The following is a 16,539-nucleotide window of genomic DNA, read 5'->3' on the forward strand; positions in this document are numbered from 1 at the left end:
GTCCCACACAGGATTCCCACAATAGTCTAAGTGTCCCAGGAGATGAATCATTAAATATCAAAGGGAAAACATAAGAGCATTTTGACTAAGACCAAATAAAAAATTATTCTCCCCTAAACCATGTAAGGTCAAAGTAAACAAATATATCCAAACAATATCCTCTTGGGCACAATTTAATGCAGGCAAACAGTGCCACCACCATCATGAAATTATCAAAAACCCTCCTTTTTCAATTCCAAACAAAGCATTGCTTGCTAACAAACTAAGGGGACGGTCAGCAATGTCAAGGCCACAACCTAAAATTATTTAAAAAAAACCTTCTTCGTTTTTTATATAAAAAACTTGTAAAACAAAACATAGCTTGCTGAGAGACCAAGGGGAAGGGGTAGCATTCGCTCAATCAATCCCCTGTATTTATACTTCTCCAAAAAAAAACCAAAAAACTATTTGCACAGCAGTACATTAATCGACAAGCAACAAATTTTTGCTTTTAAAAAGAACATTTTTATGCAGCAAGTGCGGCACCAACGTGAGTGGTGGTTGCATTTCAACTAGTTCCATAGTATGTGATAAGTCAAGCGACAGTGCAGCAATAAGGAACCACCATTCACTCACGCTCTCTCTTTACAGAACAAACACACAACTGAACACAAAAAGGATAATGAGGGGAAAGGCATCTCACCTACTTTTTTAGCATTTGGAGGTAGTGGTCCAATAGCAATTAAGAGGGCAAAGAATGTCCTCCAAAAATTGGTTCAGCATCCAACTTCTAAGGCATAAGACTACACAGGGTAAGGTGAGTAGATTAAAGTAGCTAAGATGCTTAATACCTTAGAGACAGGTAGATTGTACCAAGTAAGCAAACCCAACATAGTCAACGCAGGTGCTTGTAGGGATCCCCCTGATGAGCCACGAAAAGCGTCATAGGCTTATGGGATACACAGTGAATGAGGTGAGGTTGATGCCAGATATGCATCAAATTTTTAGGTACAAAGTCTGAAAGAGTGAAGGAGTGGGCACTCTACTCAGTGGCTCGAGAGGGGGGAATGGCATTAAAGACCATGGTACATATTTATATCTAATTCCCAAAATTACCACATTGTTTTTTACTAAACCCTAAGGGCATGTGCCCACAGGGTAAAAAAACTAGCCAAAGTGTATCTTTCCATTGCCCGTTAAATAGAGAAATCTGCTTTTACCTAGTGCCTTAGGACACATGCCCGGGGGAGGTTGGGTTGTGGTTAGGATTGGGGTTGGTGGTGGGTTGTGAGGGGTTGGGGGTGCTGGTTGTGTGGCCCGGTTTTGTTATGGTTTAGGGTTGTCATTTGAGGGAGAGTTTTTTTTTCCAACTAATAAAAAGACCCTTTTAGATTTTTTGGAGAAGGGTTTAATTTTAGTCTAGCCCAGGGAGTTTTTGGAGAGGCATTCTTTAGCTAAATTTATGAAGTGTCAAGTTCTAGTTAGATATCCATAGTAGTGGTTACTTAAGGGTATTTATTCTTAAGATACAATGACCAATAGTCAACTTTGTAAGTGTTGGTTATAGTAAATCTAGATGCATCTCTTTCAAGTTATATGACAAGGTTTCCACCCATAGGTCAGGATATATAGTAACCAAGGTGCTTTTTTGTAGCTAGATGGATGAAGTGAGTAGGTTATTTAAGTGTCAGTTGTGTGGCAGGAGGCATCATTTTTAGTTATATGAAGGGAGAGAGAGAGAGAGAGAGAGAGAGAGAGAGAGAGAGAGAGAGAGAGAGAGAGAGAGAGAGAGAGAGAGAGAGAGTGTTGTTGTTGTTGTATTAAACTTAATACATATACACAAAATAACATAACGTTCAAAAGACAACTAGCTTTAGATAACTGGACAATTATTTGTACCAAATGACTCAGTATTAGATTCATTTTGTACAATACAGTAAGAATGAGGTATCATTCCAATAATTCTATACAAAAGAAATGGATTTGTGGAGGTCATCCAGGTAAAAAATAGAAGGGGTCTTCAAAGTCGGATAGCACCTAAGCTAAACCAATTTTCAGTAAAGATCTTATTCTCACCCACATCCATATAAACAAGACAACAAATTTGTTAGCCTTGAATACATATGACACCTGCATCCATATAAACAACACAACAAATTCGTTAGCCTTGAATACATATGACATGTGTCAAAGCACCTAATATTTTTTATCCTTGTCTTAATTTTAAATTAAAATAACTTAAACTGTTATCCAAAAAGTTTTATTTGTGACTAGATTTAGAGTATATAATAATGTAAATCATCAAAAGTCCATCACCCCTTCTGATGCAAGTGGCTATACTTGTCTTTAATGTGTACTAAAGCAGTAAGTTTTGTTTACAAAATATGAACCAATCATAAGTAAGTTTGCTTATTTCAATTTTGAAGTATCCAAGTTAAACCACATTCTCCAAGAGACATCTTCAAGATTTTTGCCAGTCAAGTTCATCTTGCATAATTTTCCAGTATTTTATGATTATAGAAACAAGGTTTCACTGTCTTTCTAAGAATTGAATCATATAGATGCGGTGTAGTTATTTTAAAAATTAAATCCATATCCTTCTCCCAAGAAAATCCGTTTTGAACTCGAAGGTGCTAAAAAGGATCATGCTTTATATCATGAACAGTTAGTGTGATAAATGTATTTCAAGCACATCTAGGACAATATAGATCATAAGAATTACACAAGCCAATCTTCTCCAATGTTTCACAAATCATATCTAGAAGAAAAATAAATGTCAAAGTCAAATATTCATAAGAGAAACAGTTCAAAAATATAGCCATATGAAGCAAAAGCTCCTCCCATAATAACCATAATGTAAATCAGAGAAAGGAACACAATTAGTTGAGATTCCTAGAAGCAAAGGGTCAGAATCAAGCAAAGACCTCAAATCTCAAATTCCTTAGCAAAAAAGTACCAGATACCCAGGACCAATTAAAAAGGTATGTCCCAACCAAGCCAAAATCACAAAGTATGAGACAGTCTCAAGTAATTGTCCTTATTTCAAGTTTTAAGCTAAACCCACATTCTCCAAGTAGTATCCTCAAGATCTTTACAAGATCTTTTCAAAAGCATCCTCAAGATTAAGAAAAATTATTCCCAACCAATTAAACAAAATGGATTTGAGGCAGCTGGGAAAACGAAAAACCGATCATCTTTTGTGCCTAAGACAACAAGCCCCAGCTAATAGCCAAATAAAACCTTTCTTGACCATAAGGCACATCAATATTATGCCAATTGCACAATATAGACAAAGTTTGAAGGGCAACAAACCATTAGATAAGTAAGCTAAATTAAGAGGGACTCAACCATCAAAACTCAGCCTAGACTACTCTGTAAGAAAAACCAAAAACCAGCGTCAGAATCCACTTGACTCTTCACCCAATGCAAGTCCAACATATGCACTTTACTATCCTCAAAAAATTCAATCATATGCACTCACTTCCCATCAAAACAGAAGGATCAATCACATGTGAGAGAACAAAACCAGTAGAATAAAGAATAATGTGGAAAAAACTAGCAAATCAAAACAGAGGGATCAAATGCGAGAGAACAAAACCAGCAGAATAAAGAGTAATATGGAAAAAAGTCATTAGATAGCACATCATCTATATAAATTTAATACCAAAATACCATATCAAAGTCAGAAAGGTCAAGATCCAATAGACTATATTTTATAGAGTTTCCTTCTCTAAACAAATCAGTAACTAGTTAGGCATTAGACCTATAATCAAAGAAACATAGAGAAGCGTCACAACCCGCCTTGCTAGTTCGGAGCAAAAGCCCAATCAAGTGGGGATGAGAAAGATTTTTCATGTAAAGAATAGTCCAGAGATTAGTCACCCAATTATCCAAAGCATATTTTTTAGAAACATGAGATGTAGGACCAAAAAGAACACCAATATTTAGAGAAGTCGGGTCAAGCCTAGTATTGAGTATAGTCTAGGTGAGAAAACATCGATGATTCTACCACATTCTAAACAGGTTAGGTACCAAGATCACATACATTTTTTTAAGCACAAATAATCCCATCAGTAAAACCCACCATAAGAGACAAAGTTCATACTATTCTACCCAGATAAGATTGATCATATGTAAAGCCAAATTCCAAGAATCATCTAGTCAAAATCTAGATGTTGAAATAAAATGAGAACCGTGCAGGCTAACTTTCATAATTTGTTTAGAATAATACCCAACTAGTAGAGTAAGATGAGTAAGGCCATCCTTCTTATCATTTTGGCCAATACCCAAGAACTTCTTCTTCTATATCATTCAATCTTTCCCAATCATCATAGGTTCAAAAAAAATCAAAAAGGTAAAAAATTACTCAATTCATATTAGCAAAGCACAAAGTAATTATTACAGTAGATTGCTAGCAGGTTTATCAAGCAAAAAAGACACATCAAAACCATAAATTTGAACTACCCCAAATCAAATATATATGCTATAGAGGAAAACTTATGAGAAGAAGAGGTGCCAAAGTGCTCATCAAGAAAATATAATGAACCTTCTCTATCTCTCATTCTCATGTAAACCAAAGAATTCAAAGGCTAAGTGAGGGATAAAAATACCTCACCTTAAGTAGAGGTTGAGATCCATGTCAAGACCTGACTGCCCACTATAAGAGTGCCCATCTCTAAGCAAGGTACATAGCATTAAGTGGTACCCACCAGGGAAGGTATGGTCCTATAAAAAAAATAGGACAGGAATCGTGTGTGTGTGTGTGTGTGTGTGTGTGTGTGTGTGTGTGTGTGTGTGTGTGTGTGTGTGTGTGTGTGTGTGTGTGTGTGTTGGATTAAATTTAATACATATACACAAAAGAACATAACATTCAAATGACAACTAGCTTTAGATAACTGGGTAGAGATTTGTACAGAACAACTCAGTCTTAGATTCACTTCTGTACAACATAATAAGAATGAAGCATCATTCCGTGATTCTATACAAAATAAAAAGAGTTGTGGAGGTCATTCATGTTGAATCAATAGGGATTTTTGAAGTCCCCCTAACAAATTAAGCCAAAAAACTCTTAAGTAAAGATGGAATTCTCAAATGCATCCATATAAACAAGACAAAAAATTCATTAGCCTTGAATACGTATTACAAGTGTCGACGAACCTATCAGTTGTTATCCTTGTCCTTCTTAAAACTTAACTATTGTCTGAAATATATATTGTTTTTTTACAGTTATGTGGATTAGAAGTTCATCACCCCCTTCTGATTCAAGTGGCATAAGAGTTATTAAAAAAAAAAGAATGAATAAAATTGGGTTACCAGATTTTATTTTTAAAGTATCTAGATAAGCATGAAAAATAATTTTTACTGTTAAATGGAATAGAAGTCCACTACCCCCTTCTGATTCAAGTGGAAAACTTAGGACAAAAGCAAATTAGCTATCCAATCAAACAATAGTACCATGGGAGGTCAATTAGCAGCCATCATTTCCATAAAAGTAGATTATCAACATATAATATAATGTATGTTAATCCTTTAAACATCTATGGTGAAAATCTAGAATATCAACCAAAAAAGTAGATTTTGTATCCAACATACAAATCAATATCTGCTTGAGAGGATGATCCATGTCAGTAGTTCAACATCACAAATATCCAAGCCGGGTCCAAGCCAAGCTTAAACCTAAAGCAGTACCAAATAATCCAAATGACTATGCATATAAAATCAAAGAAACTGCTTGCATTCTTCACCCGCTCTTCAAACCTTAGTAAAGGCATGAGAGATAAGGTTATGAACCACGTTGAAATTAAGGTTTAAGCTAGTAATAATATAAAAGACCAAAACTAATGAGAGAAAATATGTGCAATAAGTTCCATAGCAGTCACCCATAGCAGGTATTGATCATATCCATGGTGAAATAGTTCACACTGGATACAACATCCATATCCTCACATCAACTCAAGCCAAGCAAAACCCACATCGGGCCATTTGAAAGTGTAGTTGCACTCCTTATCAAACAAAATATGCCCATGCCAAAAAGATAACATGTATAGCTATTTGAATGAGTATTTTTAACAAACTGCAAAAGCGTATCAGTAATCATCCAAGGTTTTAGTTCTAGTTTTTGAAAAAACCAACAACTTAATTGTAGATTAAACATCCATTTCAGCTATACATTTTATTTTGACATCCTTCCAAGCAAAATATTCATTATCCTCACACCAGGTACTGGGGACTTATTGCAGCAGTCATTAGGTAATAATTATCACACTTATCAAATCATCAAGGCCTAGCATTCACCCATAAGATTTTGCCTAGGTATTTTAAAATATAAAAAAGAATCTAATTCTCAATTAGACATTGACTTATTTGTGTTTCTTCAAAAACTATTTAATCAATCATATTTAACAGTATAAATAGTAATGTAGCATATTCAAAAGTCCAAAAAAAATTTAACACCAATTAAACACATCAGTAGGATACCTTGCAAGACAAAAAGTTAATTGCAAAACAACCTAAGCAATAGTAGTTTTTTGCATGATGTCCATGCCGACAAACTTGTTAACCAACAAAAAGGCACACCGACCATCTTTCTCAAAAGAAATTCATGACAATCATCAGGAATGCCCCACCCTTTTTTTTTAAGTGTTCAGCCATTAAACAAAGTGAAACACGTCAAGTAACTAGGCTAAAAACCTTAGAAGTTGCAACAGTTTGCTTGACAATTTCTAAAATTCAACTTTTAATCCACCAGAGAAGCACACGGCAACTCTTACTCTCGTATAAATTTTTGAAAAACAGCAAAAAATCAAGGCTAAGTAAGGGAGTTAAACCCCTCACCTAGTTAAATAGGAGGTGAGTCTACATATGAAGTGGCCTCTTCCCTGCAGAACATTCAACCATGCCCGGCTACAAAATCTCCACCAGATCTTGATATGAAGTCTTCAAGGTATGCTCAATAGGTAAGGACTCATGTCGGTACAGGTACTCACAATGGGAAGGGCCTTATGTTGGTACAAGGGAGAGAGAGAGAGAGAGAGAGAGAGAGAGAGAGAGAGAGAGAGAGAGAGAGAGAGAGAGAGAGAGAGAGAGAGAGAGAGAGAGAGAGAGAGAGAGAGAGAGAGAGAGAGGTGACTAGGTAGGGAGGGATCAGCAAACGAAGCTGGGGGTGTAGAGGGAGATGACAAAGGGAGTCAAGAGGGCTGACAGAGTAAGGGCCTACTAGCGCAGGATATGCCAGGAACAAAATATGAAAAGCAAGAATGTTTTGGGGCAGAGTCAGAAAAACACTTGGCTCGATGTAGCTTGTAGAAAAAATTATCAATACAATTAGTACATTATATTTACAGTGGTGGTGGGTGGTAGTAGGAGTTCTCACAAAAAGAGCCCCAATCCAATATCTTAGTCCTAGTAAGGTGGGTTTCCACCAGCAGGTCATGGTACACACCCAAAAACCATATGCTAATCAGCTTCACTAGGCAGATTTTCCCATCAAGACACTACGAGTTAAATGCTCAAGATGAGCATCCACGAGACATTATAATCGTCTTCTCCATCCATAAATTATAAGCCAACTATAGTAGTTATAAGATAGTAGGCAGAAGCAAGTATTTAGTATAATCATATTGATTGATACAAACAGCTGGCAGATTGTAGTTGGATGTAGCAATCAAAGTCAAGTGAAGCAATCATATCCATCAACTCCATCATGCATAAAAAAGCCAAATTCTCTCATAGAAGCAATAGCAAATTAAATACACATGGTAATCACCCAGAAAATTGTATCTATATAAACCATTAATTCATGCACTTAGGTCAGGACTAGAAAATAGTTTACCATTAGCGAGCAATTGAGTCCTACTTAACAGGGGTAAATCAAGCTCGTGTGTTTGTGTGTGTCAAGGATGATGCAATCATAGCCAAGTATTGTGTGCGTGCGTGCGTGTGTGTGTGTGTGTGTGTGTGTGTGTGTGTGTGTGTGTGTGTGTGTGTGTGTGTGTGTGTGTGTGTGTGTGTGTGTGTGTGTGTGTGTGTGTGTGCGTGCGTGCGTGCGTGCGTGCGTGCGTGCGTGCGTGCGTGCGTGCGTGCGTGCGTGTGTGTGTGTGTGTGTGTGTGTGTGTGAGAGAGAGAGAGAGAGAGAGAGAGAGAGAGAGAGAGTATCTTTGAATCACAAACCAAATATGCAAAGGATACTGTGATTACATCAAGATACTAGCTGGTCAGCAGAGGGGAAGGGAGACAATAAAGCTATTCGAAGGGGGAGGCCAGTTATCAAAGGGGCACGAACCCTTGTCTAAGCATGATGGATGGGTTGAAGACCATCATGACGAGGGCAGGGCGCAGAGTCAAAGTAGAGGCCTGATTCTTGTTGAGCAAAAATGGGAGCCTCTCATTAATTGAGTGAGAGTTTTATTAAGGGAATAATCCCACTAGACATGCAACACATAGGGTTTAGAGTATAAAATAATCCTAATGCTTTAAAATCAAGGAGACCACATGTCCTACTATGATCAGAGCATCTGAAGACCCCTTCAACCAAAGGTAGAAAGTGCAAGGTAAAAACTCATGGTAATCTCTCACAAGACAGTATAACTATCAACTCCAATAAGCATAGCATAAGCCAGGTTTACCCCAAAGTCTATCCTCAAGGTATCAAACAAAGGACATGTATGTACAACCCCACACCACCAAACCTCATGTGGAGGAATGAAGTATACTTAGATGGATCTAAGAAAAAGTACACATTCACCATTGAGGAAAGTGCAAGGTGGTGAAGATTCTTAGTGATCATCCCCAAGACAATATAACCAAAAGGTTACTTCTAAGGTTCTTCACATGCTTAATCTAGGGCTTGATTTTAAAAAAACTTATGACAATTCATTTTTTGGGTTTAAGGACTTGATAGTTTGAAAGTTGATAAGGTTCATATAATCTAGGCTTTAATTGAGTTATTTTGACTTACATATTGCTCTATTGAAGGGGGTTGTAAAAGTTGCACAAACCCTGTCTAACTAAGCTTTGATCTTCAAAAAAAGTTCCTATGCTTCGGGAAAAGCTCCACATCATGCTAGTTGCATCAATTAACCCTTCTAAAGTTGAACTTTTCTTGATCCGACCTTTCAAGTCTCAATTTTTTCTAGGTAGCCCTTTCTTTGACCGCATTGCTGATTTGTACTTGGGGATTGAAGTAATTGCCTCGTCACACACTCTAGCAAGTTGTTGAGCCTTTCTTGAGCTCATACTGCATGGTCACTTATTAGGTCATACCCAATTAGATAGTCATAGTGTACTATCAAAGAAAGCTTGCACTCAAATAATTCTTTCTATGGTCGACAAGTACCAAGAGAACTTCCATCTACATGCTAGTAGGATTTTGGACATTCAGAGCAAAGATTTTTTCAACATTTCAATATCAAGGAAACTCTCTCAAGGCACCGAGGAGAAGATTTTTTTCTCGTATTTTCTTCGTTTTTCTTAAGGGGTTACAATTACTACAACTATCACAAATACTACAAGGCAATACAAGTGGAATATGTTACATGTTTTTGTGTAATTCTCATTGATTGTCCTTGTCGGTTGGTGCTTTTCCTATCATTTCAAACCAAACTGAGTTCTTTTTATTGAGAAAATTATAACTCCTTATGTCATTGTCATGTGTCGTAGTTATCTATAGCTATGTACATGATACTCATGATCTATGGTGATGATCTTCTATCAATTGCCTTCTTGTAAAGGATTAAGACATCGTCCAATGTATTCTAACTTGTGGCAGGACCTCTTCTCACTCACCATTTTTTTCCCTTACAAAGATGGGAAGGATATATTAGATAAGCTTAATGGCTATGGATTCCAAACATGGAAAGTCCAAGTCAAAGGGTGTGTATATATGTATATATTACCTAATGTAGGAGGGGATTTGGGGATCCAACACCACAAGAGGGAAATACCCTTGCACCTCATGCATCTTCAGCCCTATTTCAAGCCAAGAATGAAAAATATTTGGGCATCCTTGTCACATACCTTGATATTAATTGTGTGCATTTTTTTAATGAGGTCTCTTCGCCATATCATGATATACCACAGAACAATTTTTGAGCTAAAGTCAACCACTCTATAGTGTCCTTGAAGACGAAACTCTACAAACTTAGCAATGAGAAGACATCTCAAACCTCATCAATCAGCTTAAGAGCTTATGTATTCATAGGCTGTCTCTAACCAAACTCAAGCGGTGAATGACGACAAAGTTGTTCTTTTCCAAAGTGCCCTACCAAAGGAGTTTGACAAGATTGTCACTATGTGCAAGGAAAAAACCCATCCCTAATCTTGGAAGAAGTCACCATTCATTGCATCAAGAAAAGATAAATATTGACAAAAGGAATGGCCAGACCCAAGGAAACCAAAAACTTGTCATTTCAAGGTCAAAATTCAAAAAAGGCTGTCTTCATTGTGGTAAAACCAATCAACAAAGTAAAGATTGCTTTCAAGTCAAGCCTTGCCCTCACTATGGAAAGACTAAACATCCACTTATGGACACGATTTCAAAATTAAAGGGAAAGATTTGAATAAAGCCAAAGATTAAGTGAAATTCAACCACATTGACAAAGAAGAAGGTACCACCTCCTATGTAAAGGGCGATCAACATCCAAACATATTGTGAGCACTTTTGCTTTATTGGATCCACTTTGTTGTGCCAACTCGTCTTTTAAGGGTTAGTTTCTAAGTTTTTCTACCGGTTGCTTTGAATTGGAGCTATTCGAAAATTTCAATGAAGTATGTAACCATGTAGGATTTGTACTAGTGTATGAAAGGGAACTTTATCGTTTTTCTTCCTTTGTTGAACCGTAGAACATGTAAAACACCTTGTCTAGGGTCCCTTGTCTTGCTATGTGTCATTCCATGCCCCTAGGTTTAAGGGGAACATTGTTGGCACTAAACCTAGAGTTATGTTCTTTACTTCCTAGTCACTATGTTTAGGAAACAAGCATGGTTGTAAGCTTTCTAAAAGTTAAGTCTTGAGTCCACAAGCATCAATCTAAGCACCCAACTCAACCCACAATTAACTGCCTAAATCAAAGACAACATGCCTATAAAAGAAATATATGCAACTCTGTTTATGGATGTGTAGGTTAGTCCTTTTGTTTACAAAATGATCAGTATTGTATTTCCCTCCATAATCTACTTCATTTATCAAGGGGGGTATTAGCATTCACAAGAGGTGATGATTTCCACATCCTCATGAGTACATATGTGGGTGGGACACTCTGTCTTTGCTTTGCACTTCAAAGTTTGTATATCCTAAATGAGTTGCTGGGTTGATTCAAATACATGCAAAGTCAAAATGAGTAAATACATTGATGTTTACATCACATTATTTTGGCCAAGAAAATAAGAGATGTAGAACAAATAGGATCAAGTACCAAGGAGAGTAGGGAGAGATACGATGCAAAGTAGATTAGCGGAAAACTAAAATTTAGATTAGCACTATTAAAAAGTGATGGCATCATCCACCCATGCACTTTCAAGATAGAGCTTAAAGGTGACATAGACAACTAGAGCTAGTAGGTAAGAATACAAGGGGATAGTTATCCTTCAGCATAAGATGCCATGGTTCATGGAGATGGCCTCCTTATATAGTGCCCCGGACCCCAAGGTGGGGCTCCCGAATTAGTTCCATACCATCCACATTCACAAATAAAGACCTCCTCAACATGCACGCTGGAATCCACCAAATATATGTGCACTATTAGATTCTCCTCATATGGGGGCCTCACAAACTATGCAACATACATGATGGTGGAAAAAATTAATAGATGGGCATTGCAGGTATACTAATAGAGAAATTGATGCGCTTCCTTGTTTATCTTTGCACATGTGATCAAGGTCAATGGAAAATGACATCGATAAATGTGGCTTGCAATCTATCAAAAGTGTGATTTGCTAATGCTTGCATGGGAATATCAAAGCATTTGGCATATCTCTACCAAATGAGATATGCAAAATTCTCTCTAAAACTCATTCAAGCAAACGAAAACCTTGTCACCCAAATACTTTATTTGTAATTTTGTGATCTTTTTCATCAATGGAGGGATGATAGTTTAAATCCATGCAAAATTGTCAAGAAAGTAAGGCAATATGTCTATTGTCAAAATCATACACCCACAACCACAACCACAATCAATGACCTGTAGCTTACAAGCACTATTCATTCATATATCAAAGAAGAGTAATAATTAAACACAAGACAAAAATGTGGAGAAGAATGCACACTTTGGAAACATTGCACATGCTTTTCACATGGCATAAATTTAAATATTAGATTAAAACAATGTCACTAGACCAAATGTCATTTTTTTGAAATACAATTGTGCAATTAGAAAAGCTTGGAGTGTCAGTACAAGCCTTTCGTCACACACAAATATTTTGAATTACCTAAAACTCAATTCATGCAAAGATATTGATAGCAATTTTAATGCATTGTTGGCTTTTGATAACCAGCCTCACATACAAGAATACTCTACAAATAATTTTGTCTTATGGAGAAGGAAAAACCAAGCAAGCTCGCAAAGAATAGTGTTAGTGGTAGTGACTGATTAAACAAAGCGACCATGGAGTGTGCGAAAAAGAATCAAACACGTAGAAAGATAATCATAAATCCAACAACAACAAATAATATTTTATGTAACAAGGTAATACATCACACAATCATGATCGCAATGTTATCGCTTAATATGAAAATCAAAGTATTACTAGAGTGTGGGTATCAGCTTCTAACACATGCAAAGAATCCTCTCCACAACTTGCTGATGGGAAGTTACATGATGGAGTGAGAGTATCTAGAACTCACGCAAACACATTCTTCATATCATTTTGGTTACTCATGTAGTGTGAGTACGTGCCACTAGCACAAACAAGAGCAATCTTATTCTTGATCATTCCAAATCTAATCTCAATGTGAGATAATTTCTCTTAACACGCTATAACCAATAGTCGTAAGCATTGAATGCCACCAACCCAGTTTGGAAGTATGAGTCCGATCCTTGAAAGCGACCAAAATAAGGACTATATCCCTAACTCTACTCCGAAATTGTGAGTACATTCCAACATACATAGAAGCAAATTCTACACTCCCTGAACTATTCCTAGAACACACACACAAACAATGCTGATTTTCCTTTATGTCTCAAGCACAGCAAAAGCAATGTGTTGAACATACATCAACAACTACAAGAAAAATACTAATACGAATAGAAATTTTCCTGCATTGCTACTATGTTACTCTTTGCTCTTGAAAGATAAAGCTCCAAACTATCAACCAATTGCAAAATCAATAAAAAGGCTTTCAAAAGCACCATAAAAATTAAACCCTTGATCGAAAGACTTTCAAAAAAAAAAGGCGTTTTGAGTGAAAGCACCTTTTCATTAGGGAGGAAAGATGCAATACATTTTATAAAAAAATTGATTAGTCTTGAATAACACGGATGAATATTCCAAAGTTGGTTATTCATCCAAAAATATGATACTTAGAAGTGGCATGGATACCGTCTTCACGTGGCATTAGAGTAGTTTCGTAGGCTCAATGAGAAACATTTTTGTTCATAAAGGCAGCCATGGATTATCTACATTATTTGCGCCACAAATCATCTTCATCGTCTCACTTGCACCAACTAAGTGAAAGTCACAAATGACCTACAAAAGAGGATCACAAAGACTATGTGTGAACCACTAATTCGTGTCCCTCTTTATAGAAATGAAAAAGCAAATGTCAACCACCTCTCTTGGTGGCCTACATGAACAAACACAATGCTAAGCTAAAGCTTCTCTTTAAAGAAATAGGAAGAAGGAAAGTTTTCCATTGTTTACTTGTTAATTGAGAAGCTTTATCCAATGGTCCATAGTTTATCCCGGGATTTCAATGCTTTATGAAGAGGCCAACAAGGATGATGGGGCGGGAGGGGGGGTATCTAACTCTACTAAAATTGGTCAATTTGAGGCTCATGGGTAGGGTTTTTGCTACAAGACAAAGGAATGTCTCCCCTAGCAAGACCTTGCCATAGACAAGGTAAGAAAGGCACCTCAAGTATTAGTGATAGTTTCATACATGTTGAGTGGACCTTACTTATTGTAGAAGAAGGGATTTGACTACTATATCTAGGACCGATCCCAAGTTTGTCCAAGAAACCATGGTTTCGTACATGGTGAGTGGACCTTACTTATTATAGAAGAAGGGGTTTGACTACTAAATCCAAGACCAATCTCAAGTGTGTCCAAGAAACTAATTGTGGTTTCCTATGAATGCTTGCTACTTAGGCACATTGTGTGTAACTCACTTCTCAGAAATTCCTTGAGGATCCAATATTTATGCTTGCTCACAAATGCTACCTTCCACAAATCATAATGTTCTATACAACAATCAATACATATTACAATGTACCCAAGATCTTGGTCAATTTTGCATGTTGAGCAATGAGTTTGCCACCACTATCGATTTGCGATAGTTTGTTCATCGGTCATTTGTTTTTAATAGATTCTTTAAGATGCCTTTTAGGGAAGATGAGTAGAAAGAATTATGTTTTGTCAATTTTTGGAATCAATCTTCATGTCCCTTGGCTTCATTGGTATTGCTTCCCACTATAGTGATGTATGCACATTCCTCCCATCGAAGGAGATGCTTGCCACTCTATGTATGGGTTTTAAACATCATACTATATTAGCGAGTTAAGCCAAAAAATTGCTTTCAATATTTTTTATTGCACAGAATCATGTATATACCGTACAAAATATTACAAGTTTTTATATGGTGGAGGCTGACACTCAATGTTTATAATGTCAACTTATGATTCAAGCCAATAGAGCGTTTCACGCTTATACATACATAAAACAAGTGGTAAATCACGAGGTCTAGCTGATGGTAATATAGTGGCGGTTAAAGTAGCTCAAGATGCTTATAATGATAGTTTGTCTTCATTTAATTAGTGTTATCCTAAGCACGAGACAAGAAAAGGGGGGACCTTAGAATTCAAGACACTTTGTCAAGAACCATTAGGCTACCCTATATTTTTAGCGCACTCTCATTCTCTCTTTATGGAATAAATTGATTATGATACCACTTATAAATTCACAATTTGGTAATGTTCTTGTTTCCCATTAACTGGGACATCCATACAATACGGGGGTATGTTATGTAGAAAATGTTGGAAGGGCAAGGTGCAATAGCATGGAGCCAAAGAAGAGCCTAGTGGAGCTAAATATTAAGAGTTACGAGTCTAAACTCCCAAATGGCACAACTACTCCTTCCATGCCTATGTGCAAAATTCCTCTAGATCTTAATGGCAATGTGGTGATAGTGGTGGCTCAAGGTAGGAGATTGAATGAAATTCATGAGGGCCAACGAACATCTACATTAATTATGGCCTTCAACAAATGAAGAGGTAAAAAACAAATATTCTATATCTTGAATCATTCCAAATGTGCATCTTGAAAGTGGTAGGGAGAGGTCCGTTAGCGATCTTTCCCTACAATATTTGCAACCATGTGTCAAAAAGTGCATGCTTCTAATATGGAAACTCATGCATTTGAGCAATAGCTTGCACTAGAGGTGTTATCAAACATCTCTAGGTTTGAGAGAGAGCACAACTTGCGTGTGAAAAAGGCAACATGCACTAAAATCCATGAGGAAAGGGGAAGAAAGCATACAAGCAGTATAAAGGTATTTGGGGACCTTATAAATTTCACATTGCATATACCTTGGGTTCAAGGTGCAAAGCACTTATAGATGACTTGAACCTAGACAATATCTGGAGTACAATTTTTGCACAATAGGAAAACCTTAAAATTTGAGTTACCACCATGATCATGATTTCAAGCATTGACAACTGAGGGAAAATTGCTGAGATTTACAGCCAAAGAATAGGCTTGTGCTTTTCAAAGATAGGTTGACTCTAGAATTGCTTCAATACTATCATGCCAGGTGGTATGCTTATGTTATGTACATATCCACTAATTGTAAGGTTGTCTCAAAAGCACAATGTGAGCTTGCTAGCAATCCAAAGGGCATCATCTCCTAGAATGTGTTGGTTACAACTTAAAATGAGGCATGGCTTGTGCATGCTTGGGATGTGTTGCTATCCATTGATGCTATAGAGGCATACTTGGTGCTTCAAGAAGTCTCTTGTCTTAAAGAAACTCTTTCCTAACGCATCAATTGGTCTCTCAGAGTAGAAGATGTTAGATCTAGGATTACAGATGGTATTGTGGGCTTGCAAGTCAAAAAGACATTCTCTTTTGTCAAAAAGAGTACCATCCAAAAACGATGCGAGGGTGTATGGGGAATTTTTGGAACATGGGAGGTATTTGGGAGAATCCACAAATTTCAGGGGTATTTTGGCAATTTTCCCTCCTTCAAATAGATGTAGCATAAAGACATCATTCATGCATGTAGTGATTGGTCATGGCTTGGGCTTCAATTTCACGTGAGTTGATTGTGCTTGGCCTTTCCCAGTATGCTATACACTAAATAGCCTCCATCATCTTCCACACCTTCCTCAACCTACCCCCTTCCCAATACTC

Source organism: Adiantum capillus-veneris, chromosome 27 (genome assembly GCF_014529385.1).
Source record: "Adiantum capillus-veneris isolate H3 chromosome 27, ASM1452938v2, whole genome shotgun sequence".
NCBI lineage: Eukaryota > Viridiplantae > Streptophyta > Polypodiopsida > Polypodiales > Pteridaceae > Adiantum > Adiantum capillus-veneris.